Source organism: Gopherus evgoodei, chromosome 8 (genome assembly GCF_007399415.2).
Source record: "Gopherus evgoodei ecotype Sinaloan lineage chromosome 8, rGopEvg1_v1.p, whole genome shotgun sequence".
Taxonomy (NCBI): domain Eukaryota; kingdom Metazoa; phylum Chordata; order Testudines; family Testudinidae; genus Gopherus; species Gopherus evgoodei.
Genome location: NC_044329.1, coordinates 9,491,020 through 9,512,812, shown reverse-complemented (window position 1 = coordinate 9,512,812; position 21,793 = coordinate 9,491,020). Strand labels below are relative to the sequence as shown.

The window sequence follows — 21,793 nt, the reverse complement described above, 5'->3', positions numbered from 1 at the left end:
CATTGCCACAGCCTCTAGTGGCTATCAATAAAGGTACACACTGCTTACAGTAATTACACTCGATATTTAGAAAAATGTACAAGTCTTCTCTCAAATACTTACTGTACGGCTGTATATTCTATTTGTAAACTTAGTAAAAAACAAAACCAATACTGACAGATTTGATTTAAACGTAAGCACTAGATTGCAATTTTACAATAATTTTAGAAAGAATACACTGATGAAGCACTGCAATCTGTTAAAGACTAGTCCAAGCACCACTAAAAATCAATCATTCTGTGAAAATATGCTCACTAATATATTAAAGACATCATTTTATTCACTTACTAGCTCAAATCCAGAGGAATTTTAACGGCATATCTCAGCAACTTAAAAACAAGATTCCTATGTAATTTTATTTTTTCCAGTAAAAATGAATTAAACCACCACATATACCCGAAAACAAAAGTGGAGGTCTCTTGCTTTCTGCTTTACGCATACCACTAAACACTGCCAGGTTCCCTCCCTCAGCTGCTGCCAATGCTCATGTGCAGAAATATAAAGAAACTTCCTGCTAGCACAGATCACATCTCATTCCTAACAGCCACTAGTTAATAAATAAAAAGCCTTTTGTATCTTGTGTAGGAGCTAATTATGTTCGTCTTACTTGCCCTACAATAATGAAAAACAGCACTCCATAAAACAAGCACCTGTACTTACCACCTCCACCAGATAATATAGACCTAATAAATGTAATAGCATTATAAAAAAATGCACAATTGAGTAATATATTAACAGAAGTAAAATATAAGTAGAGCTATGCAATTAAAGAGATTCACATTCTGTAAACAAGACTGTTTAACAATTATTGTAACTGCTACAGACTGATTCCTGTTCAGAAATCAAGTTATTTCACAAAGCTTCTCCACCCCCAGCAAAAAAAGGCAAATAATGCAAGTACTTAATGTACTTATAAATAATGTTATCCCATTATAGAGATTTGTCTCTCTTTCTCCCCCTCTCAGATAGGTGAACAAAAACACATGTGAACTCAATGTTTCACAAAATGTGATGCTTGGTCCACTTGTGACAGGCAGACTGCCTATATTCTGGTGATGACAAAACAAAAAGGTGGTCCTACAGTCCCAGAAAGTTTTGAACACACATGCATGCATTGTTCATACAGAATTCCATTCCACAGTTATGTCTATTTGAGCTGCTGCAAAAGAACGAACAACTGCCAATGAGCCTTGTGGTTCAGCATTTCTTAATGCAACTTCAACCACAACCAAATTTACAAACATCACTAAAACTGAAAGGGTAACAAAAATACACAGGATGACATAATCAAACTGAAAGTGACCTGGAAAAATTAGAGCAGTGAGGGTCTCAGGCAATGACAGACAGGATACTCATTAAATGTAAAGTCCTACACAAAGCAAGAAAACAAGCAGATACAGTATAGGAGGTGGGACAGAAGGAGAAAAACCGGCTGCCACTCCAATTACACTAGGTTTAGCTTTATATTGTCCAAGTATTACATTATGTAATCAAACACATACGCAGTAAAAGTTTTAATTAATACACTGTAAGGAAAGGTGCAATGGAAACGGAATCTGTATGAGCAGAAATGCCTATAGGATAGAATGATCACTGTTAAAATCTTTACAATTGCTGTTTGTAAGTAATTAACCTGACCAACATATTCTTATATTTAATACAATTAAATGGGGCTCTGATTAGGCCACCTGCCTATGTATAGTTTGCAGGAGCAGGGCCATAAACTTTACTATGGTGACAAGAATTTAAATGTGATGCAATAATTATAGTTTAAATTAAAATTTTCTCCCTTCCAACACATTCCGTACTTAAAAGAAATACTCAGAACACCCAAAGAAGAGACTAGAACCCTTTATGCATACACAGGTAAGGAATCATAAATAAAAAAGAATAGTTATTAATTACCATATCACAATAACGCTCCTTATTTGGCTAAAGCCAGAAAGCAACCTAGATACAACTACAAAACACTGTACACTTCTAGCATTGCAGTGCTCCTCCCACACACTGAAAATAAAGGATGAACTCATTGTACCCAGGTTCTAATGCATTTCTCTCTTTATGAAACTGAAATGACACACAGTATTGTAGAAACTATATTCTAACTGCACTCCAAAGAAAATATATAATAGAAGATGCACTGAAAATAAAATCTGTGATTTGATCTCTATGTATTCTCAGAGCAGTGTGAAAAGTCTGGTCAACTCAGAGTCAATTACCAACTACAGATCAAGAATATATTCCAGAAATCAAAACTATCCCTAATTCTACCAAGGAATACACTACACCATTCTTTTTTAAAGAAAATGTGTTGAAATCTGCAGAAAGACATGTTCAGTGAGAAACAGGCATAAAGAGGGGTTGCAAAAGGTTAGCTACCTTCTCACAAAGTGAAATAATACTTAGATTCTAGGTTAGATTCCAACTTCAGCATGAAAAATCACAAACACAGATTATTCAGCAGATCACTATTGGAATAGCATACAAAAAAACCAACCCCCACCATATCCCTTCACATTCCTCAAAAAATATAAACAAACATAAACAAAGAAACAGACATGTGAGCAGAGGGGAATATCAATTGTTCAAAAGGCTTGCATAAGTATTAAACAAGTTTCTAAAGAACAGCACCCATCCCTAGAGTGGCCAGCAAAAACTAACTGATTCTAAAATGGTACACCCATTTTTTCGGTTATCATCACTTTCCTTCCTCACAATCCAAACATTTAGCAGCCTTGCAAGAAATAATTTCTCTCACCCTCCAATAGTGAGTTACTAATTATTTCTTTTAGCCAGCAGCAAAGGTTATTTGGTGTTACGTATAGAATGTAAGTAGTTTGTCATTCCACACGGATCTCCCTTCTTCACACCCACAGCTTCCTTTCCAGAAAAAGGATTACCAGACTCACTCCCCTTTCACACATTCCATCCACCCACAGCGTGGGAGCTTGCGCTGCCCTTTCAGTGAGCCTCAGAAGGAGGCTTGTGACCCAAAGGTAGCCCATCTTCAAAAGGCTGTGTATTCAAAGAGGAAAGAACTCCCAAAGGAACTATGATCATAAAGCCTTCCCACCTTCTGTTCCAAGTGCAAGGCATACTTCTTCCACTTTCTTATAGAAAACAAACACAAACTCTGCTCATTCACTTGTCCAGGATATGTAAAACTTTATTTCATGAGACTATAAAATGTGTTACTTCTATTCCTGCAATCACATCAAGAGCGGAGGAACAGATTTTGTGCCTGTTCTAATGAATTTTTTTTATTATTATTTTCATTATTTTTTTTAAAAGGGGTGAGAAACTTAGATTTTCAGGAAAGTCATTTACTTAAAACAGATATTATGAAAGAACACAAACCACTTTTTGCCTAACTAGTACAGCTTGCACTGATGTTAAAGACATGAAGAATCCCCATTTAAATTTAAAATATTTGTTTTTGGCAGGATGCTTAGCCTATCTTTTCAGTACTTCCACTGTGAATTGTAATTTTTTAAAATTTCTGTTTCTACCACTGTTGCACAGCCCAGAGTATTGAGGGGGACAAAATACTTATGCAGACGACATTTTTAAGTCAGGATGAATCCTGGATTTTTCCATTTAACATTGACTACTACAGTGTAAAACTAGGAAGCGGTTTACACTGTATGTTCTCTGATAAAATGTGTCACAATTTACTAAAATCTGCTGCAGAATTCTCCAATAACTTGAGGTTTTTAAATAAGCCATATTTCAAATATATGTCTTGCACGATTCACTGCACATCAGAAATAGTAGAAGATCCTGGAAAACAAAACATACCAGTTGCACCATTCGTGCTTATAAGCAGGCAAGCCAGCACAAGTTATCTCAGTGCTCCTAGGCATCATACCACGGACCTTTCTCTCAGAACTATGCATCTCAAAAGGTACAAATGACACTTATCTTCAGCATTATTCTAAATAAAAACTTGTTTAAGCAGATTAGTGATTCGATATCACTTAACGGAAGTCTTCAGATATCTTTAAAAAATCCAAGACTTTGCCTACTACCTTTTGTTTTGGAAAGACTGCCAAGATTGGTAGGTACAAGATCCAGAGGGCTTCAGACCCTAGGTTTTAGTTTATTTTAAAATTATCTCCCTGCAAGACACCAGAAAACTATTCAGACCATGCTCCATTTATTGCTAGACTAAGCAAACTTTCCAGAGATGGGTAAGGAAGACACATTCATACATCAGAGCTTTGCTACTTCCTCTTTTTCAAAACATTGATGCAGGTAGAAGTAAATCTTCCTGCTTGATATCAGAAAAGGACTTGGCCCAGCAAGAAACAATGCACCCTTAAATTAGAGTGTCTGAGGATTGTTAAATATAGTTATTGAAATCCATCAAAATCTCAAGCAGGTGGACCAGAATGTCTAATCTGTCATTCACAGTCAGCAGGAGAATCTTGGTATTATCAAAAATATTGATGTGCAATCAAAAGTAACCCAGTAATAATTTACTGTTCTATCTAAGACAACCAGAAAAGAAAATATGAAATAGCTAAACAAACAAGAATTCCCCATATTCCAAATGACAAAAGGTATTTGCTTTCTGAGTATTGGCAAATATGATTACCTTTTATGGAACATTTGCTATAGAGGTCTGCTATCCTCAACTCCCACCACCTTAACTGCTCTAAAAATCATCCTGTTTAAGTTTACCAGCATTTGGATGCCCTTCATTTTTTGTCATATCTTCCATCCTTGAGTACTTCTCAGAAATATAAAGTAAAACTTAATAGCTAGCTTTAATAAACAGTTTCACTTTCTATACACAGAAGGGGCTGAATGTAGCCAAGGAACAGTAGTACTAAACAAACCTCATTATGTATTGCAGTATATTTAATTTCCAGCCACTACACTCTCTTTCCCTTGTGTTACAAGCAGCAGCAAAGTATTTTCAATACAACATGCTTCCCCCACAAAGGCTGAGGGAACTGCAATAAAGATGACCTTGCACCAAGTTTTATGGTGCAGCGCTGACTTCCCTACCATAGAGGAACATGCTACCATTGAGGGGCCACGAATATCAACTCATTCCAAAAGGAACACAGCGCTTTGGTGCCAAGATGTGCCTACTTGGTGCACATCTCCATTACAGATACTACAGTGAATCAGCTACAGTGCTGCAGCTGTGATGCCATATCATAGTATAGATGCTTCCTACATTGACAAGAGGAGTTTTTCATCAATGTAGTTAATCCATCTCTCCAAGAGGCAGTAGCTAGATCATATAAGAATTCTTCCATTGACTTAGCCGCATCTGCACCAAGGGTTAGATCAACTTAACTACGCAGAAGGATGAGAAATTTCTTTACAGCCCTAAGCAACGTAGATAGGTTGATCTAATTTTAACTAGGCCTTAGTAATAAGTTTAAAGCAACAAGGAGTCCTGTGGCACCTTCAAGATTAACAGATGTATTGGAGCATAAGCTTTCGTGGGTGAATACCCACTTCGTCAGATGCATATTAGTAAGTTTAACTCCCTAGGGAGCTCTCAGTACCAATGAAGGACCCACACTGACCTGTTCTTTCTAGTCTGTTGCTAACTTCAACTTTGAAGACTTAAATCTCCAAAACAACATTCTCAGTGCTGATGAGGCCTCGGAGCCCACAGAAGACTTAGGCACTATAGCCACAGAGCCCAAATCTATCCAGTACCAACTTAATCAGCGTAAGTCCCTGATCTGCCTAGTTTGGAACTCAAAAACTAAGTTCCTTCACAGGGCATAAGGCTGATCTGTTGTGGGGTGGAGGGATCGAGCTTCAAAGGCTGCCTTGGTGAAGAAGGCAAGAAGCCTCTGCTGCCTGTTTGTGGCTTGAAGTATGAGCAGGCCGTGCAGGGTGACTAGGGAGCAGAAGTCCCAAAGCAGAACAAACATCCAACCCCAGGAACACAACTTCAGCGCTCTGTCCTCTCCCAGAGGCCAGGCCCACGCACTCCCAGGCGCCACACTGCGCTTCTGTAACCCTGGCTGAGAAAGGAGGAAGTTACATGACCCCGGCGGGCTGCTTCCAGAACGCTCCTGCGGCTCAGCACAGCTTCCCGCAAGGGCCAACGTATAAAGCGGCTGCATTTCAACCGCCCCCTGATCTGGTCGATTTTACAACAGGCCGGGGCCTGAGTAGCTTCTCGGGCAGCTTCCAAACAGAACTCGATTCTACCCCTCCCCCCACAGCCCCTGTCAGTGGCGCATGCGCGGTGCCAGTCCCCTCACCGTTGCCAGGTGATGACTTTCCCTCTCCGCCGTTCTCAGCAGCAGCAGGTTCCTCCGCCTCTTTCTACCCCGGGGTCCGGTGTGGGCCCCGCCGCTCTTCTCGGCTTTTCCTCCTGCCAGAACTACAGCTGCTGCCGAGCACAACGCAGCAATCCAGCCCCGACACAATCTGACCCGCGGGCCCCTCCGTAGCTGGAGCTCCTCGGCTAGTAGAGTCCCCAGCGGATTAGCGGCGGCGACTGGCGGAAGTGACGCGCTGACTGACAGGTGCAGCAGCGCGCGCGCGCCCCCGCCCCCAGGGTCACGTGCAGCGGGAGGGGGCTGAGAAGGGAAGCAAGAGACGGGGCGGGAGGCGGTGGAGAGAAGGGAGCGCGGATAGGGCAGAGAGGGCGGGGCGGGGCGGGGCGCGGCGCGAGGAGGGGGCGGAGACGGAGGGGGATGGGAGGCTGGGGTGCAGATGGAGGGGGTGAGCTGAGGGAAAGCCGGGAAAACTGGCGGGGGGAGGGGGAAACAGGCAGGAGCTGGGGGAAAGCAAGAGGCGGACGATGGCGGAGCTGGGGCGAGGGGAGCTGAGAGGAGGGGTGAGCTGGGGCGGGCGATGGGGGAGCTGAGAGGAGGGGTGAGCTGGGGGCGGACGATGGGGGAGCTGGGGCGATGGGGGAGCTGAGAGGAGGGGTGAGCTGGGGGCGGACGATGGGGGAGCTGGGGCGATGGGGGAGCTGAGAGGAGGGGGGAGCTGGGGCGGACGATGGGGGAGCTGAGAGGAGGGGTGAGCTGGGGGCGGACGATGGGGGAGCTGGGGCGATGGGGGAGCTGAGAGGAGGGGTGAGCTGGGGCGGACGATGGGGGAGCTGGGGCGATGGGAGAGCTGAGAGGAGGGGTGAGCTGGGGCGGACGATGGGGGAGCTGGGGCGATGGGGGAGCTAAGAGGAGGGGTGAGCTGGGGGCGGACGATGGGGGAGCTGGGGCGATGGGGGAGCTGAGAGGAGGGGTGAGCTGGGGCGGACGATGGGGGAGCTGGGGCGATGGGGGAGCTGAGAGGAGGGGTGAGCTGGGGGCGGACGATGGGGGAGCTGGGGCGATGGGGGAGCTGAGAGGAGGGGGGAGCTGGGGCGGACGATGGGGGAGCTGAGAGGAGGGGTGAGCTGGGGGCGGACGATGGGGGAGCTGGGGCGATGGGGGAGCTGAGAGGAGGGGTGAGCTGGGGCGGACGATGGGGGAGCTGGGGCGATGGGGGAGCTAAGAGGAGGGGTGAGCTGGGGGCGGACGATGGGGGAGCTGGGGCGATGGGGGAGCTGAGAGGAGGGGTGAGCTGGGGCGGACGATGGGGAGCTGGGGCGATGGGGGAGCTGAGAGGAGGGGTGAGCTGGGGCGGACGATGGGGGAGCTGGGGCGATGGGGGAGCTAAGAGGAGGGGTGAGCTGGGGGCGGACGATGGGGGAGCTGGGGCGATGGGGGAGCTGAGAGGAGGGGTGAGCTGGGGCGGACGATGGGGGAGCTGGGGCGATGGGGGAGCTGAGAGGAGGGGTGAGCTGGGGGCGGACGATGGGGGAGCTGGGGCTAGGGCGGTGGGTGTCACAAACAGATGGTTAAGGGTTAATGTCTCTTTTACCTGTAAAGGGTTAAGAAGCTCGGTAAACGTGGCCGTCACCTGACCAGAGGACCAATAGGGGGACAAGATACTTTCACATCCTTGTGGAGGGAAGTCTTTGTTTGTGCTCTTTGTGTTGGGTGTTGTTTGCTCTCCGGGCTGAGAGGGACGGGACATCAATCCAGGCTCTCCAAATCTTTCTGACTCGGTCTTCCATGTTTCAAAATCGTAAGTAATAGCCAGGCAAGGTTTGTTGGTCTTATTTTTCTTTCCTCAACTTGTAAATGTTTCTTTTTGCTAGAAGGATTTTTACCTCTGTTGCTGTAACTTTGAACCTACGGCGGGGGAGTCCCCTCCCCCCCGGTCTATAGGAATCTGATTACCCTGTAAAGCATTTTCCATTCTTTTTTTACAGAGATAATATTTATCTTTCTTTCTTTAATTAAACGTTTTTTTTTTCTTTTAAAAACCTGATTGATTTTTCCTTGTTTTAAGATCCAAGGGATTGGGTCTGGACTCACCAGGGATTGGTGGGGGGAAAGGAGCGGGAATGGTTAATTTCTCCTTGTTTTAAGCTCCAAGGGGTTTGGATCTGTGTTCACCAGGGAATTGGTGAAGCCTCTCAAGGCTGCCCAGGGAGGGGAAGTTTTTAGGGGAGCAGAAAGTGTTCTAGACACTGACTTCTGGATGGTGGCAGCGTTACCAGATCTAAGCTAGTACTTAAGTATAGAAGGGTCTATGCGGGTCCCCCACATCTGTACCCTAAAGTTCAGAGTGGGGAAAAAACCTTGACGTGGTGAACAGCAGTCTGGGATTTTTAGGAACCAAAAGCCAGTAGGATTTTTTTTCTCTCCTTTCTGGCTGCTTTCTGAGGGCAGAAGTGTTAAGTTTTTTCAACAAGGGTCTTTGTTAAGAGGTGGCTTCAAGCTGTGAGCAAGCAGACAGGAAAAGGAATTTACAAGCTGAATTGTTTTCTTTCTTTCTTTCTACCTCTCAGGTATAGCTAGTTTGAAAGTCTCTGTTAACCAAGCAGGCCTGCTGAGTGCATCCAAAGTCAGTGAGCTGCAGAAGGGTGTGGCCAGCACAAGAAAGCAGAAAAATGAGTAGCAAGGAAGCAGTTAAACAGGAACTGGCTAGGCTGGACACAGAAGAGAAAGCCAAAGAGGCTGACCACGGGAGAGCTATGGAGATGAAAGAAAAAGAGATGGAGATCCAGAGGGAGGCCCACCAGGAGGCCCTGGAATTAGCAAAGTCTAAGCAGGATGGACCAGCCAACCCTAACAACCCTTCTCCAGGTACTGTTTTCCATCCCAGAAAATTTCCCACCTACAAGGCAGGTGATGATACTGGGGCCTTCTTAGAAAATTTTGAAAGGACCTGCCTTGGGTACAACATCTCTGCAGACCAGTACATGATAGAGCTGAGGCCACAGCTCAGTGGACCCTTAGCAGAGGTGGCTGCTGAAATGCCTAAGGAACACATGAACAATTATGATCTTTTTCAAACCAAGGTCAGAATCAGAATGGGGCTAACACCTGAGCGTGCCCGCCAGCGGTTCAGAGCCCTAAGATGGAAACCAGATGTGTCATTTACCCAACTCGCCTACCACATTGGAAAGAATTATGATGCCTGGATATCAGGAGCAAATCCTAAATCTCTGGAAGAGCTGTCCTTTCTAATACAAATGGAGCAGTTCTTAGAGGGTGTTCCTGTGGAAATAGAAAGGTACATCCTAGATGGGAAGCCCAAAACACTAACCGAGGCAGCGGAGATTGGAGCCAGATGGGTGGAAGTGGCAGAAAAGAAAAAAACTACTAGCAAGGCCCGCCAGCGGTTCAGAGCCCTAAGATGGAAACCAGATGTGTCATTTACCCAACACGCCTACCACACTGGAAAGAATTATGATGCCTGGATATCAGAAGCAAATATTAAATCTCTGGAAGAGCTGTCCTTCCTAATACAAATGGAGCAGTTCTTAGACGGTGTTCCTGAGGAAATTGAAAGGTACATCCTAGATGGGAAGCCCAAAACACTAACCGAGGCGGCGGAGATTGGAGCCAGATGGGTGGAAGTGGCAGAAAAGAAAAAAACTACTAGCAAGGGGAGCAAATATCAGAAGGGGCAAACCAAAAATAAACACTATCACCGAGGGCAACCCAAGACTCCACCTACAACCCAAGGAAAGCCCCAGACACCCACCTCACCAGTCTCCAACAACCCACCTCGGCCCAATGTCCAGTCAGCTAGGCAATGTTTTAAATGTAATGAACTGGGACACATAAAGGCCAACTGCCCCAAGAACCCCAACCAAGTACAGTTCATTACACCACCATCACACCAATGATCCCCAGGCCCAGATGCCTCTCAAATATCCTCGGAGCGAAGGGAAACCTTGAGAGTGGGCGGAAAGAAGTTTATCGCATGGAGAGACACCGGGGCACAAGTGTCAGCTATCCACCAATCCCTAGTAAACCCCAAGTTCATCAACCCAGAGGCCCAAGTGACAATTCACCCATTCATGTCAAAATCTTTAAACTTGCCTACAGCTGAATTGCCTGTCCAGTACAAGGGCTGGTCAGGAATGTGGACTTTTGCAGTCTATGACAATTATCCCATTCCCATGCTACTGGGAGAAGACTTGGCCAACCAGGTGAAGCTGGACAAGAGGGTGGGGATGGTCACACGCAGCCAAGCCAGGCAAGCTTCCACACCCATCCCTGTTCCTGAGCCGTCCACAAGGGCCCCATCTGTGTTACCAGAGACCCAGACAGGCGTGGTGGAACCGGATTCCCTACCAACGACTGCAAGAGCCATAGGGCATCCAGTCCCAGAACCGGAACTGGAAAAGCAACCAGCACCAGAACCGTTGCCAGCACTGACGCCAACACTTGCAAACCCATCTACCACTCCAACGCCAGAGGGCACCAGCGGGCCTGAACTGGCAGAAGTAGCAGACAACCCTACCCAAGAGGCTTGGCCAGAGCCTGAAATATCACCTAGTGCATCAGCGGACAGCGGTTCACAGTCAACAAAAACAATCCCATCACCTGCATCGCTTCTAGAGAGACCAAGCCCAAGTCCACAGTCTAAGGAGGAACTGGTGTCTCCAGCCTCAGGGGAACAGTTCCAGGCTGAGCAGGAAGCAGATGACAGCCTTCAGAAAGCTTGGGCGGCGGCACGGAGCACCCCACCACCTCTCAGCTCCTCTAACTGATCCCGGTTTATTGTAGAGCAAGGACTTCTATACAAGGAGACTCTTTCTGGTGGACACCAGGAAGACTGGCGTCCTCAAAAACAGTTGGTAGTTCTAATTAAGTATCGGGTAAAGCTCTTGAGCTTAGCTCATGATCATCCCAGTGGCCGTTCTGGGGTGAATAGAACCAAGGAGCGGTTGGGGAGGTCCTTCCACTGGGAGGGAATGGGCAAGGACGTTGCTAATTATGTCCGGTTTTGTGAGGTTTGTCAATGAGTGGGAAAGCCCCAAGACCAGGTGAAAGCCCCTCTCCAGCCACTCTTTCATAATTGAGATCCCATTTCAGCGAGTAGCTGTGGATATCCTGGGTCCTTTCCCAAAAAAGACCTCCAGAGGAAAGCAGTACATACTGACTTTCATGGACTTTGCTACCCAATGGCCGGAAGCAATAGCTCTAAGCAACACCAGGGCTAAAACTGTGTGCCAGGCCTTAGCAGACGTTTTTGCCAGGGTAGGTTGGCCCTGTGACATCCTTAGATTCAGGAACTAATTTCCTGGCAGGGACCATGAAAAATCTGTGGGAAGCTCATGGAGTGAATCACTTGGTTACTACCCCTTACCACCATCAAACCAATGGCCTGGTGGAGAGGTTTAATGGAACTTTGGGGGCCATGATACGTAAATTCGTAAATGAACACTCCAATGATTGGGATCTAGTGTTACAGCAGTTGCTTTTTGCGTACAGGGCTATACCACATCGCAGTTTAGGGTTTTCACCATTCAAACTTGTGTATGGCCACGAGGTTAAGGGGCCATTACAGTTGGTGAAGCAGCAATGGGAGGGGTTTACGCCTTCTCCAGGAACTAACATTCTAGAATTTGTAAGCAACTTACAAAGCACCCTCCAACACTCTTTAGCCCTTGCTAAAGAAAACCTAAAGGATGCTCAGGAAGAGCAAAAGGCCTGGTGTGATAAACATACCAGAGAGCGTTCCTTCAAAGTAGAAGACCAGGTTATGGTCTTGAAGGCGCAACAGGCCCATAAGATGGAAGTGTCATGGGAAGGGCCATTCACGGTCCAAGAGCGCCTAGGAGCTGTTAACTATCTCATAGCATTCCCCACCTCAACCCTAAAGCCTAAAGTGTACTATGTTAATTCTCTAAAGCCCTTTTATTCCAGAGACTTAAAGGTTTGTCAGTTTACAGCCCAGGGAGGAGATGACGCTGAGTGGCCTGAAAGTGTCTACTACGAAGGAAAAAGTGACAGCGTGGAAGAGGTGAACCTCTCCACAACCCTGGAACGTCTGCAGCGGCAACAGATCAAGGAGCTGTGCACTAGCTTTTCCTCAATGTTCTCAGCCACCCCAGGACGGACAGAACGGGCATACCACTCCATTGACACAGGTAATGCTCACCAAATTAGACCCTCACCCTATCGGGTGTCTCCTCATGCCCAAGCTGCTATAGAATGAGAGATCCAAAGCATGCTACAGATGGGTATAATCCGCCTCTCTAACAGTGCATGGGCATCTCCCGTGGTTCTAGTTCCCAAACTAGATGGGGAAATATGCTTTTGCATGGACTGCTGTAAGCTAAATGCTGTAACTCATCCCGACAACTATCCAATGCCACGCACCGATGAGCTATTGGAGAAATTGGGACGTGCCCAGTTCATCTCTACATTAGACTTAACCAAGGGGTACTGGCAAGTACTGCTAGATGAACCCGCCAAAGAAAGGTCAGCCTTCATCACCCATGCAGGGGTGTATGAATTTAATGTGCTTCCTTTCGGGCTGCAAAATGCACCCGCCACCTTCAAAAGACTTGTACATGGTCTCCTAGCAGGATTGGGAGAATCTGCAGTTGCCTACCTCAATGATGTGGCCATTTTTTCTGATTCATGGGCAGAACACCTGGAACACTTGGGAAAAGTTTTCGGGTGCATCTGGCAGGCAGGACTAACTATTAAGGCTAAAAAGTGTCAAATAGGCCAAAACAGAGTGACTTACCTTGGATACCAGGTGGGTCAGGAATGATAACTCCCCTACAGGCCAGGGTGGATGCTATCCAAAAGTGGTCTGTCCCACAAGTCAAAGAAACAGGTCCAATCCTTCTTGGGCTTGGCTGGATATTACAGGCGATTTGTACCACACTACAGCCAAATCGCTGCCCCACTAACAGACCTGACCAAAAAGATCCAGCCAAATGCAGTTAAGTGGACTGATGAGTGTCAGAAGACCTTTACCCAGCTTAAGGCAACACTCATGTCTGACCTTGTGCTAAGGGCCCCAGACTTTGACAAACCATTCCTAGTAACCGCAGATGCATCTGAGCATGGTGTAGGAGCAGTTTTAATGCAGGAAGGACCGTATCAAAACTTCCATCCTGTCGTGTTCTTCAGCAAGAAACTGTCTGAGAGGGAAAGCCACTGGTCAATCAGTGAAAAAGAATGCTACGCCATTGTGTATGCCCTGGAAAAGCTACGCCCATACGTTTGGGGACAGCGCTTCCAGCTACAAACCGACCATGCTGCACTAAAGTGGCTTCATACTGCCAAGGGAAACAACAAAAAACTTCTTCGATGGAGTTTAGCTCTCCAAGATTTTGATTTTGAAATTCTACACACTTCAGGAGCTTTTAACAAAGTAGCTGATGCACTCTCCCGTGAAAGTTTCCCAGAATCAACTGGTTAAAAATTGTCCTTGAAATGTGGAAAATCTTGTAGTTTTACATAATTAGTAGTATATGTAAAGGTGCATGTGTGTTATTAATCTGTTTGTCCTAAAAGTCTAGGAAGAAATCACCGCCAGTATGGTTCCACGCTATCTGAGATTTGAGGGGCGTGTCCTAAACAGATAGTTAAGGGTTAATGTCTCTTTTACCTGTAAAGGGTTAAGAAGCTCAGTAAACCTGGCTGACACTTGACCAGAGGACCAATAGGGGGATAAAATCTTTCAAATCTTGGTGGAGGGAAGTCTTTCTTTGTGCTCTTTGTTTTGGGTGTTGTTCACTCTTGGAACTAAGAGGGACCAGACGTACATCCAGGCTCTCCAAATCTTTCTGAATCAGTCTCTCATGTTTCAGACTTGTGAGTAATTAGCCAGGCAAGGCGTGTTAGTCTTATTTTTGTTTCCTCAACTTGTAAATGTTTCTTTTTGCTGGAAGGATTTTTACCTCTGTTGGCTGTAACTTTGAATCTAAGGCTGGCGGGGTCCCTCTGGTCTATAGGAATCTAATTACCCTGTAAAGCATTTTCCATCCTGATTTTACAGAGATAATTTTTATCTTTCTTTCTTTAATTAAAAGTTTTTTTCTTTTCAGAACCTGATTGGTTTTTCTTTGTTTTAAGATCCAAGAGGATTGGGTCTGGACTCACCAGGGATTGGTGGGGGGAAAGGAGGGGGAATGGTTAATTTCTCCTTGTTTTAAGATCCAAGGGATTTGGATCTGTGTTCACCAGGGAATTGGTGAAGCCTCTCAAGGCTGCCTGGAGAGGGGAAGGTTTTAGGGGGACAAAGTGTTCCAGACACTAACTTCTGCATGGTGGCAGCGTTACCAGATCTAAGCTAGTAATTAAGCTTAGAAGGGTCCATGCGGGTCCCCCACATCTGTACCCTAAAGTTCAGAGGGGGGAAAAAACCTTGACAGTGGGGAAGGAAGACTTGGAATGAGATGAGGAGAAAAGGAATAGATGAGAGACACAATGGAAGCGGGAGGCGGGGAGACAGATAACAGTAGTAGAAAATGTGCTGTGGTGCTTCAGTAGTGAGTATCAAGCCCTTCTCTGTTTGTGCCTCTGACACCCCAGCAAAGTCCCCAGTCAGACAGCTTTATTTCTTTTTAAATACTTCCCAGGCACAGAGTGACTTGCAAACATTTTTAAAATGTAAGGAATGCCCCAGGGAAGGAATTTCCCTGATATGCATGGCATGTAAGGTCAGAGAGAAGTGTGATTGTGGCATTCATTGTGTGTAATACAGGGCCAAGCACATTGCTAATAGGGATCTGAGCACCAGTTTAGATTGAGCAGACTCAATTGTAATCCTTTAAGAAATTATTTGAAAGAATCTCACTCTGTAAGTAAACTACCAAAGCTCTGCAATCCCTTGAAATCAATCTAGGAAAGGATGTGCCTATACAAGGGAAATTAACGAATCCATTCTCACTGATTTAGGAGAAACGGGGATTTGGGGGAATTTCCCCAGTCTAGACAAAGCACAAAAAAAGCATGGCATTGCACAGTTCAGATTACTCAGATAACTATAACATGTCCCCCGGTCACTGCTTTCAGAATGACCAGAAGTGTAGAGGTAGCATTATCTCTTGAGACTGAAACTTGGGATAATTTAAGCAATGACCCCATGAAGTAAGAATGCATTTTTCTAGAACATCTTGTTGTTAATCTTTCGGTGATTGTGACATCCAATAACTTCAACAGGGCTCCAAGCAGGTTCAAAGCTCTACTCGCAGAATTAAGGCCCAAGGCCTTATTAAATGTATAACTTATGTATATGTACTTTACTGACAGGATTTCTGCCCCCTTTGTATCTGTGCTGTGCAGAAAAACTACATATTTTACCATTTTCTGAATCAATTATTGACAAGAGTTATTCCTGAAAAGTGTGCATGTCACCAGATTATAAGAATGTTATTTGAAACAAAATCTAGCATATCTAGGAATTAAAATTTCCTAAACCCAAATCTCAAAGGTCCTTTAAATTAAGGGCTTGTAAAGATTAGTGTGGTGACAGAGGACCATACTGGAGGCATGAAAAACAATACTCAAACCACAGTCCTTTGTAATAAATAATTACTCTCAACACAGAGACTGTAAAAGTACAGTGGCTTTTCCAAGTGTAAATTGGCTGTAAGCATATGCTGCAGATTATTAAAGTGTTAGGGAAGTTAAAATTTATTCAAAAATCTATTTGGAAAAGTCCTCATTCGAAAAGGACCACATCTTATAAACATCTGAAAGGATAGGAAGTTAGCAGTACAAATCAGAATTAAGGTTGTTAGGGTGAGATTAACTGCATATTCCATACTTTCCACTGTTTGGGGATCTTTTAAAAAGGAATATTAATTTTAAACATGTATTTTTGTAAACCTGGTCAAAGTTTTGAATTCAAAATTGGACAGAAAAAGTCAACATTTTCATGTGAAATTTTCCCATTTTTAATGCTCTCTCTGCCAAAAGTAGTAAAGTGATATTATGAGCTCTGTTTTTAACATGAGAGTATGGTCAGGGAAATGACCTCTTAGTGGGGTCTGTATTTATTCACTGTCAATTGGCTTCCACAGCAGATGTTCCCACTTTACCAGTTACTAAATTTTTCTCACTGTATAGCACTGAGCTCAGCCTGGTGTATGAAATTCAAGCTGTGCTCGGATTTTCTGATTTGAACCCCGTAAGCAGCAATAAAGGTATTGGAATCAGAATTTAGCTGGCAGTTTTGTTGATGATGCACAGGAGAGAATGGACTCCAGCTGACTTCAGCGGCTAGATTGGCCAATTGATAACAGTAAAATCAAAGGAAATCTGACACAGAACAGGTGGGGAGGGAGACAGTGGAGGCTTCTCTTGTCAGACAGGTAGGAACAGCACTGGCTTCACTGTTTTGGAACTGGAACAGTCTACTTCTACTCTAAACTGACTCTGAGTGCACCTTTTTGTGCCAGTTTTTCCTACCTCCTTTCAGATATCGCCAACATTCTCTGTAGGGGAAAAATATACACAGACCTAGGCTGCTGCTCTTAGGCCTGGTCTACACGAGGTGGGGGAATCTATCTAAGTTACGCAACTTCAACTACCTGAATAACGTAGCTGAAGTCGACGTACTCAGATCGACTTACCGTGGTGTCTTCACCGTGGTGAGTTTACTGCTGCCGCTTCTCGTGGTGCTGGAGTACAGGCGTTGACTTTTCAACATGCTGCCTTGTGAAGTACTTTCCAGTGGTTTGTTTAGAAGAAAGAGAGGCTAAGTCCCTGGACTGACTGTTGATTCTGCTCCTTTTATATTAAGATATAAAAACACTTTCTCAAAATTTTCAGTAGTGGCTTTTGATTCTAGGTGCTCAGTTTTTGGGTGTCCAGCTTGAGATGCCTTGGGCCTAATTTTCAGAAGTTCTGCAGCTCCTATAGTCTTCATTTATAGGTGTGGATGCTCAGCATTTTCAAAAATCTGGCCTAAGGTGTCTCAGTCTGAGCTCCCAAAATCAAAGTCCACTTTTGGAAAGTTTGGCCTTTACTAATAAACTAAGCTCCACAACATCCCAGTGCACAGGTTAAGTTCAAATTATCCATGCTAGTCGCAGTTCATTGTGCTGCTGTATAGCAACAGTGGGAGCCCAGATGTAGACAGCCCTGGGTTCAGAAGATATTTGCAGACTGTTTACACTAGTAAACAAGCTCAGAGCATGTCTAACTGTCATGGAGCTAACAACAGCTAGAGCAGTAGGGCTGTCTACCCTAGGGCCTGTTTTATTAGCACTATTGGAAAGAATAGACCAGGCGTAACAGTTTAGTCAAGGAAATAACAAGAGCATATACTGGAAGGCAAGTGTCAGGTGATCTAGACGTAGCAGTACTGCGACGTGACCAGCCTCCTGCCAGAGAGGGATTGTTGCCTCAGCTGCACGCCCAGAATTCTTTGTCTCAGCCTGGGAACCTGTCTCTGTTCCCAAACATGGATATTTATACTGGCAGCAAGACGGAACAAAAGGCACATGATCTAAGAAAATCCTTTCAGTGAAGCTCTGTTCTGTTTTCTTTTTCAGTCCTGCCAGGGACGGAGCAATCCTGACAGGTGCTGATCACCCTCAATTGCATTGAAGCCAGTGAGAACTGGAGTACCGAGCACTGCATAGGGTCAGGCCCAGCATTTCTGATCTTAAAAATAAAAGTGTATATTTCCTTCTATAATCTCAAAATTAATCTACTTTGACCACCAAAAATACCATAACATTTATGAAAATAAAATCACTTTCCTAGTTGAGTGGTTGTTTTATTTTGAGATGACACTAACATGATAATAAAAATTAGTTGTCAGTTTATTGGCTCAGTTACAGACTTTGATCTACCACAGTATCTATTCCTTTAAAGTGCTGCACTCATAAGGGTACCTTGTCCCCTTTCCTTTCCACACAGAAAGGCTCGCAACCCAATTTCCATACTCATATCAACTTCCACTGCATCCATTACCCAAAGAGAAACTGTCCCTCTGTTATCCTGGAACTTGGTACCTCCAGGACTCATGTCTGATGGGATGAAGAGGGCTGAACACGGCTTCCTCCAGGGCCTCTGAATGCTACAACCCAACTGGCCTAAGGAGTCAGTACAGGGTGTCTCCCACAGTGACAAAGTTCACCTGCTCCAAATCACTGCAGCCCAGGAAACAAGCCCAGAGGCAAAGAGACTGCCTGCCTTATCAATCTCCCCTTAAACTTTCCTATTCATTGGAGCTCTCTTTAAACCTTTCCTTTTCCCTATTACTGCATTCTGATAGTCCTTCTAAGTAGCCTTGTGCGGGGGGTAATGGCTTAGTGTTGTGAATATCACAAGAGCTATGATGCACTGGAACCTAGGAAGGGTTGACTCAATTTACCACAGAAGGGTGAAAGTCTAAGTAAAATGCAGTTTTTGCTGTATAGGAGGCGTTTTTTCCTCAAAACCTTATAAATAAGATCGTAATCAAGTTTTTGTGGCATGTAAAGTTCCCATGGTTTGGTGCATGTGTTTGTTTTAAATAAGAGGAGGGATTTGCTCTGTTAGGCTCAGAGCCGGCTTTAGGAGGTGCAGGGCCCAATTCGAACAGTTTCGATGGGGCCCTGGCAGGGATGACTTAAAAAAAAAACATGTAAAAAAACGTGGGGCTTGTACTTACCGGGCGGTGCTCCAAGTCTTTGGCGGAACTTCGGTGGCGGATCTTTTACTCACTCCAGGTCTTCAGCGGCACTGAAGGACCCACCGCCGAAGACCCAGAACAAGTGAAGGACCCACTGCCGAAGTGCTGCTGAAGACCCGGAGCGCCATCAGGTGAGTAAAAATTAAAAAGGCACCTCTAGCCAGGGAAGGGATTCTCACTGGGCGTGGGGCCCTCTGAGGCGTGAGGCCTGATTCGGGGGAACAGGTGGAATAGGCCTAAAGCCGGCCCTGATTGGGCTTGGCAAATTTTCTCTTGTCCCTGGTTGTTGCAGTGTTCTGTGCATTGGTCAGCTTACACGCTGCACCACAGAGATTGCTACATTTCACTCCTATAACAATAGCTCTGAGAGCTGGTAATTCTCTGCCTCTGCTTCATTTAAACTATTGACTCTGAAGCCTATTGATAATTTCTCATAGCAATATCATTAACTATTTAACTGCTGATCATATTAGCAAATATAACCAACTCCACTGGGATTGCAAATGTCACCATTCACCTTTCCTGATGTAACTCCAGATTGTACCCAACTCTGTGCAGTGCACTGTGGTCTGTCTGTCCCTCAAATGTTTTCTGACAGACTGTGCACAAAGATTTCTATGTGAAAATAAGTGGCATTGTACTGTGTGCAGCATCCAGAAACATGAAAGTGATGTTTGAGTCCAGTACATTTATTTCACCATAGTGAGTAATGTAACAAATTGTGGAAACTTAGCAGAGGCAACATGCAGCAGCAAAGCTGTTACTCTGCAGGTTGCTGATGATTTGAATTCATATTAGGCATGTCTCTTCTCATAATTACATACTACTACTAGCTAATCCTGCTACAACCAAAGGGAAACCATCAATCTGAAGTCCAGTCAGCTCCCAAAAAAAGCATACCTGAAACTACTTTTAATACTAGACCTGCCCCAAAATTCTTATACCAATTTGTGATTTTACAATCACACAAACAAAACAACTCTCTCCTTTTGCTGTGTGCAAGATCCCTATACAAATAGCATGGGTGAGACTGGGGGTTGACTGACTATGCAGGGGAAACAGTGAAACTGACTGTACACAACAGGTCAGATTCTCCAAAGGGCTCAGCCAGTTTTTCAGAAGACCTCAGTGCCCACAACGGGGGCCAGATTGTCAAAAAGCTCCCATTTTCAAACCTAACCCATTGCTCTGCATGTGAGCTTCTGGTTGCTCAGCACTTTTGAAAAATGTGTCACCTCTCTTTAGAAAGTCTGGCATCTCTCCAGGGTGCTGAGCCTATCTGAAAACTCTGGCCAAAGTCCTGTCAGCTGCAGAACCCCAACAATCTGAAAAACCAAAGTGTTTCTCCTCATCTCTTTTAATTGTAACAACCATAACTGCTAATTGTAACAATAGAAGGTAAAATATTTGTGTGATTCATAGATGTTAATGTCAGAATGGACCATTATGATTATCTAGCCTGACTACCTGCATAATAAGCCAAAGTTGATGTGTCCCTTTAAAGAGAGTCAGGTTGTTCAAATGCCAACTCTTAGTTACCATACAATAGTGAAGATTTCAGCAGCCATCTGCCTGTTCATTCCCACCTGATAGAAAGATACATTGTCAAACCCAATAACACCTATATTTTCGGAGGGAGGGTAGGGGTGGAAATAACTGTTGCTCTTAGGTTTGGTTCTACATGTAAAAGTTGGACGATGCAGATACAGAGCACCCCTCTCGGTCTGCTAATTGCCAGGGCATAACTCACGGCTTAGCTGGTTCCTGAGGAGGTGGGAGAAGAGGATGCATTAAAGAGGGTGGAAGTAGGTTGGAGAGCTGTAATACTGATCCCAATAGGTAAAAGGAGGGCACTCATGAGGAGTTTATTTGGTATATTATGGTCATGATTTTAATGTAGGTGCATCTTGGCCAAAAGGCCAGGGGGCATCCTTTATAAATACACATTAATTAATTTTCCTCAGTGCACAAAGGGAACTGGCAGTAATGTCAGTCTCCAGACTCACCCAGGGCCTGATTCAAAGGCTACTGGAGGCGGGGAGGGATAGCTCAGTGGTTTGAGCATTGGCCTGCAAAACCCAGGTTGTAAATTCAATCTTTGAGGGGACCATTTAGGGATCTGGGGCAAAAATCTGTCTGGGGATTGGTCCTGCTTTGAGCAGGGGGTTGGACTAGATGACCTCCTGAAGTCCCGTCCAAACCTGACATTCTATGATTCGATGGAAAGACTCCACATTGACTTAAATGGGCTTTGCATCAGTCTCCAAACAAATAGGAATTCTTTTTTTCAATCAAGAACTTTAAAATAACGACTGAAGAGTAGCCAGATTGAACAGCAAAAAGGATTACACTGAAAATCTTGCACAGTATGTCCAGGGGTGCAGCTAAACCCCCTTGACAGTAGGATTTATCATCACAGAGATGCTGATGAATCAAGTGCAGTGGCATTAGCAAATGCTGCGGTAATGCTTGGAACTAGCTGTGTTCTACATACTGTGTGTTCTCATTCAGCTACCCTATAAAATAAAATGCATTTCAAGGCTAAACAAAGTACAGTAAGGAGAGTTACCAACCAGTCTTAAAGGTTTGCGGGGGAGGGAAGGGGAGATCAGTATTGCAGAGACATAATATTCTCCACAGTAGTTTCTCTCTGAAGCTAGGGAGTTCCTCTGGCAGCAGAACCAGTGGGATTCAGTTGCATGAGGGGGGGAAGCAGAGGAAAGGCTCTGCAGAGGCTTCTTGCACCAAGTTAGGGTCCGCTCATAGGCAAGTCTCCTGTTCTCCTTCCAGGGATGTTGGGGATCTCTCCAGAGATTAGGTTGAAGTA

General features: G+C 45.0%; 1 protein-coding gene and 1 long non-coding RNA gene across 3 annotated transcripts in view; one reads left to right on the top strand and one right to left on the bottom strand.

Moving 5' to 3' along the window:
• FAM13B (family with sequence similarity 13 member B) overlaps positions 1-6,531 on the bottom strand; it is an 81,078-nt gene extending 74,547 nt beyond the window's left edge. For both annotated transcript variants that reach the window (XM_030571495.1, XM_030571496.1), the window contains exon 1: positions 6,279-6,531. The gene's annotated coding sequence lies outside the window, so the exon portion shown is untranslated. The remainder of the gene's footprint in view (positions 1-6,278) is intronic.
• A 5,892-nt stretch (positions 6,532-12,423) lies between these two features.
• LOC115656828 lies at positions 12,424-18,057 on the top strand. Its single transcript, XR_004001760.1, has 2 exons — positions 12,424-12,466; positions 17,840-18,057. It is a non-coding gene; the product is annotated as an uncharacterized LOC115656828 (long non-coding RNA).
• Positions 18,058-21,793: the final 3,736 nt, after the last annotated feature.